Raw genomic sequence first — 6,786 nt, forward strand, 5'->3', positions numbered from 1 at the left:
TTTGCTATTGCTTTTGACCATTAGGTATCAGTTTTACGGACATAGACTTTCTGTACCACACTATTCTGCTGATATGGAATGAGTTTGACTACTTAATCAGTTATATTAATAGAAATGCTTCACTGGGGCAAACACAAAAATCCTAAAATAATGAATAGGATACCCCATAGCAGCACTTCCAGCAGTATCCAACATTTCTCAATCATGATCTTACTCAGCTAAATGTGACTATTAGCTTAACAGCTGTATTCCTTGTTTGCTAGCTACCTATGCACATACAGCATACAATGTTATAAATGTTCTACATTATGAACCTTAACCCAAAAACCTTTAGCTTCATACACTGTAGATAATTGTGACCCTGCCTGTGGAAACCCAGCGTAAGTATTTTTTTAAACAGTGGATGAGTAATTCACTCCTTGATTTGCTTAATAAAAGCCTCCTTTGAGATCGTTTTGACAGACATGTTTATTGTGTATTATTTTCAACGTGTTTATTGCCAAGTTTAGTGTGGCAAAATAGAAGTGCAGCCGTAATTCGTGTGCAGTGTATCTGGTTGCAATGTCAACCTCACTCGCTTCTTGCTGCTGCTCTATGTAATCAGAGTGTGAATTTGTAGATTTTCTATAGCAAAACTAAAATGTTTAAAAGTGCGACTGATCAAATCATCCGGCTCGGTTTGCCCCCCTCGAACTCGATGACATCTCTAATTTGACAGTTGACCATCTGATCTCACTCAGTGACTCTAGGTTACATAGGACGGGACAAAACCATGCAGTGAATGGGGGGGGAGATCATTTTGCTGGAAATGCAGAAATAAGCCGTAATTGTTTTATTTGTAATTCTTTGGTAGATACATTTATAATTTTTATTACATTACTACTACTACTGTTACTACTAATAAAACAGATCTCTGGGGGCTCCAAAAGTGCGTGGACCCTTAGAATCCTCCTAACTTCCCCCCTCGCTACCGTACACATCAGTGTTTATATCCGAACTATAAACTTTTATTCTAGTTACTACTGTGTATTAGCACATCTGTGATTATTAGAATGTTTGTAACACAGAAATAACGATACTGTGAGGTTGAAAACTTTGTGAAACTTAAAGGCCCCCTGAAGTGCCTTGAAACACACAGCGTTATTCTATGTGGTGATGTAACTTCAACTGAAACAGGAAGACAGGGCGGGACATATCGAGCAGCCCCGCCCCCTTTTTAAATGAGCCAATAGCGTTTTGTTTATATCTGCTGGGCCAGAGGTGTTGAGCTCGGTAAAGCCGCATTTGACAGCCACAGTCTAATAGATTACCCTCTAGATTCAATATGAAACTCTTAGTAAAACAAAATCGTGATCACAATCATGCTGAGGCGGTGTAGTTTTAAAAGAGTTTAATTTGTTGACTCGCGCATATGTTTCGCTCCGTGCGATCGGGTCTCTGGACCAGAGCCAAAGTCCGGATCAGACTGTGCGCGCTGCCACGTGACAACGTGAAACCAGACCTCATTTGCACCAATCGAAAGCATATTAACACTGTCTGAATCCTTCCCTATCACCTACATTGTGCACCACATGCTGTTCACTGTACAGGAAATACTACACTGTGAACAAGCGACCGCAGCTTCAGCTTCTATTTTTTAGTGCAGGGGACGGGTGCTTTGGATTCTAGAGAGCATTTGATTGGTCAGAAGATTTGATGAGAAGCTCAAGTATGAGGTGACCAAACAAATCATTGATCCATTTTGGCGGAAGTGACGAACTGCAAGCTTTGAATGCTTATATCTTCTAAACCCGAATTTAGAAACGGTTTCGGAGCACACTGGCTTATGGATAACTGTAAGACTAACATATTGATATGAACACCCCAAAAATTTTTTTTTTTTTTTTTTTTTAAATAAAGTCCCCATGAAATCAAAATGAATTTTATTTTAAGTATCTTGAATCGATTTTCAATTCCCAACCCTAGCAGAAAGTGATCTGGCATTGCAAACTTGAAGCATCGCACCTGGTTAAGAGAAACGGTAGGCCACAATATTTGGCTTGTTTCTGAGCTGGTGATTGGCTGGGCAACAGAAAGCAGCAGCCAATGTATAAGCAGAGAGTTACTCTGCGAGAACTATAGCACACCAGGACCACGAGCAGCATCAGGATGTGACTCTAGTCTCGCTTTACTTGATCGAGTAGATATGATCGTAAACATACAAATCACAATCAGTCAGTAAGAAGAAAACTCACACTGACAGCACTGTTGAGCCTGCTGACGCTCCTCCTGACCGATACGCCATTAATGACCCATTCACCAGCATCTGCAGGGGCTTTGAGAGACCACTACACATTACACTTCAACCACTGCTGAGCAAGTCTATCAACAGTCTGATAAAGAGCTTGTTTCTGAGCTGGTGATTGGCTGGGCAATGAAAAGCAGCAGCCAATGAATAAGCAGAGAGTTACTGTGTGAGAACTATAGCACACCAGGACCACGAGCAGCATCAGGATGTGACTCTAGTCTCGCTTTACTTGATCGAGTAGATATGATCGAAAACATACAAATTACAATCAGTCGCAGACAAGCAATTCATTTTCTTAACACTACATTAAACGTTATAGTCTAGTCTAGGGCTGTCACTAATGATTATTTTGGTAAGAGAGTAATCAATGGATTGTTTTGACGATTAATCGGATAATTAGAATTAATTTGAGGTAATAAAAATAGTCCCAAGTGAACAATAGCCTTTAAAATGACTTAAAATACATATATAATAGCAATGAGGCAATAACAATTATCTCAAATAAAATATCAAAATCAAGTAATCATATGGTTTTAATGAACAAAACTGTTAAAATACATAATGTATTAGAAACAATAGAGCCAATGCCTATCAAATGCCTGCAGAGGGCGCTAACGGTCTGACAATAGTTTTTACACTTTACTGCGCAATCTAAACTTTTATTTTGAAATCTCGATGAACAGTTAGCATACTGGGAAAGATACTGATGTGTTCTCCTGTGTTTGTGCAGGTTTATAAATGATTAACATTACAAATCTGATGAAATGGTGCACGTTGCTTTCCCAGATGATCGTTATAATAAACCCAAACTCAAGTTTGTGCGGCGCAGCATTTACTGTGAACGGAGCTGCTCTGACTCACACGCACATAACCTACACACTTGTAAATAAAGCGCACATATTAAACCTGCATCGCATTTACTTAATTGAAACATAGCGTTTGTGAATTCACAATAGTATTATTCTTTATTATGATTTTCAATGGGTTTAATATATCATGCGGCCTTGGAAAACAGTCTAATAATGCGTTTCATGGACTCTCGTCCGTGGATTGAGCCATTTCCGGTATTTTGCCGGTTACTCACGGGCAAAATGAAATAGAGGACTTTTTAAAATCAAGTACTCGAATCGAGGAATCATGACAGCCCTAGTCTAGACGTCTTGGTCAGAAGTTATTCAGTAAGAAGAAAACTCACGCTGACAGCACTGTTGAGCCGGCTGACGCTCCTCCTGACCGATACGCCATTAATGACCCATTCACCAGCATCTGCAGGGGCTTTGAGAGACCACTACACATTACACTTCAACCACTGCTGAGCAAGTCTATCAACAGTCTGATAAAGAGCTTGTTTCTGAGCTGGTGATTGGCTGGGCAACAGAAAGCAGCAGCCAATGAATAAGCAGAGAGTTACTGTGTGAGAACTATAGCACACCAGGACCACGAGCAGCATCAGGATGTGACTCTAGTCTCGCTTCTGAACCGATCAGAGATATTACAGGCACTGAAGATGAGCAGTGAGTGGACACCTGGCAAACACCTCCCGAGTCCTGGACCAGAGAGAGATCATCCATCTGACGGAGCAACATCTCCTGAGGAGCCTGATCTCTGGGGCCACGCTGTCAAAACAAGAAAGAACTGTTTAACAACAACACACACAAAGTCTAACTTATTCACCTCACATTTAGTAAGAACAGGCATGGCATTAACACGAATGTGTTCATGTGTTCAGTAGCTTTGTGTTATTTCCACTGCTGTACATAATGATATGTATATACAGTATATATACACACCTTATATATAGGGTCATTTTTAAGACCCCCTCTCTTGAATCAGGCATGTATTTTTTGCTGTTTTTGCAGCAGGCTGAGCGGAAGATCATTTTTAAAACATTAGAAAATATTTCAGATCCCAGATACAAATCTATTACCGATTTGCACACAATGTGTGAATTCTATAATATATGAATATATTTATTAATATAGCTTTTGTAATTAGTATCGTCTTTTCCATTTTATTTCACAGAACAGTAAAATTACAATACTAACATTTATGAATGTTGATGGAGCTTTTATTCCCCAGGAAGACCCGTGCTTCTTTTTGTTGATATAACAGGAGATTTATAAATGATTCTCATGAAGAACTTGGGAAGACGTTTGTTGCATGCATCGCATTGTCACATGCCTTGTACAAGCTCATAAACGTTTGAGCACCTGACGAGTAACGCGGTCTCAGCGCAGATGTTCCTCGCGCAGGACTCTGAACCCCGGCACCGAGCTCGCGCAGCGCGGTTTGAACACATGCAGTGCGCGCGTGTTTTAGAAAACATTCTGCAGGTTATTTACTCGTTGTTTCAAGGCCATCTGGTGATTTCAGTCATCCTACAGTAGCCAGCAACAGCCACCTCTTGCTCTTCTCATCGGAGACATGCGATGCAGCACTGAACAGTCAGGATCTGGTCTTTATCGGACACTTGTAAATGCTTCCTCACTGCATGTGTTTGCTGCGAGCGCGTCACATCATTGCTCGGTACTATTTATTCGGCTGAACACCGAAAGGGTTTCTTTTTGTTGGTGCTGTTTTCGGCCGAACATTCGGTGCATCCCTATACTTGTTTGTAAGCTTTTGTTGCGTTGCAAAGATAAGAGTAACGTTACAGCCAGAAGCGCACAGGGACTCGTCCATGCTTTACTACTTTCACATGCACCTCTAAAACAGATTACAAAATAACCCTACACAGATCGTCGAAACCCATCGACAGTAACTCATTATCAGTTGCTTGGCATAATGCACGTATTCGTGGATCGCGACCTGCTCTGAAACGGCGAGCAGCGCTCACATTTCAAGTTTAATTATCACATTAGCACGCATTACGATTCGTGTTTTTCAGTCCCTAAATGTAAGACCTCTAACATGATACGTAAGGCTTTAGTTGTACCGTTGAAGAGAATGCATGGCTTCAGTCAGTGGCTCAAACTCATGCACGTGGTCACATGTAGTCGAGGCATTTCCTAACACTGACCAGATCTCGGTGATCGATTAATGTGCGCCTGATATTGTTAGAGAAATATATTACGCATGGAATGATAAATCATATCAACATTTTCCGTGAAAACCAGGCGTTATGTCTCACTCACATGTCTCTGCTGCCGCACTCCTCGTCGCTCCGGACCGGAAGAGACCGTCCAGCCTGCGCGTGTCCCTGACGTCACCCTTTCACCGGAAGAGCCGCCGGAGCCGGCTACTGCGCATGCGCACATCAATATAATTCTGTTTTTGCATTATTGTAAGGGGTAGGTGTAGACGTTAATAAAACACAATCTAATAGGTAGAAAATGTAATTTATTGTTAGTTTCCGGCCATAGCTGTATCCCTTTAGCCTCAAGAGCCTTTAAGATTAGCTAAAGGTTTACACTTTTTGTTACAGCCATACTATTTCTTAACTCCCCTAATTTAGTTTCTATAAAGATACATTATTATGTTGGTTTCCTATATGTAACTATAACTTGTTTTCCCTCATATTTATTTGATCTGAAACAACATTTCAGATATAAAAAATATAGTGCAATTTCTGACATTTAGTCAATTTATTGATTTATGTATTTTTAGTAGCTGAAAATTGATTCTTAAAATCTTACTAGAGCTTACTAGAGACTTCTTTACCTGCCTGTGTACGCTTGTGGAATAATACATTCAGTGACAGACAGACAGATAGAGAGATAGACAGACAGAGAGACGGAGAGACAGACAGACAGGCAGATAGAGAGACATACAGACAGACAGAGAGATAGACAGACAGACAGACAGAGAGATAGACAGACAGAGAGACAGACAGACAGAGAGACAGACAGACAGATAGAAGGAGAGGCAGACAGACAGACAGATAGAGAGACAGACAGACACATACAGAGACAGACAGATGGAGAGACGGAGAGACAGACAGACAGATAGAGAGACGGAGAGACAGACAGACAGATAGATAGATAGAAACACCGAAAAAAAAAAAATCCGTAAAATTTACGGTAAAAAACTGGCAGCTGTGGTTGCCGGAATTTTACCGTAAAAAATATTGAAAATTGATTCTTAAAATCTTACTAGAGCTTACTAGAGACTTCTTTACCTGCCTGTGTACGCTTGTGGAATAATACATTCAGTGACAGACAGACAGATAGAGAGATAGACAGACAGAGAGACGGAGAGACAGACAGACAGACAGATAGAGAGACATACAGACAGACAGAGAGATAGACAGACAGACAGACAGACAGAGAGATAGACAGACAGAGAGACAGACAGACAGATAGAAGGAGAGGCAGACAGACAGACAGATAGAGAGACAGACAGACACATACAGAGACAGACAGATGGAGAGACGGAGAGACAGACAGATAGAGAGACAGACAGACAGACAGACAGACACAGACAGAGAGACAGACACACACACACACACACACAGAGACAGACAGACACAGACAGAGAGACAGACAGACAGAGAGACAGAC

Source organism: Sinocyclocheilus grahami, unplaced genomic scaffold, assembly GCF_001515645.1.
Source record: "Sinocyclocheilus grahami isolate Dianchi unplaced genomic scaffold, SAMN03320097.WGS_v1.1 scaffold869.1, whole genome shotgun sequence".
Lineage (NCBI taxonomy): Eukaryota > Metazoa > Chordata > Actinopteri > Cypriniformes > Cyprinidae > Sinocyclocheilus > Sinocyclocheilus grahami.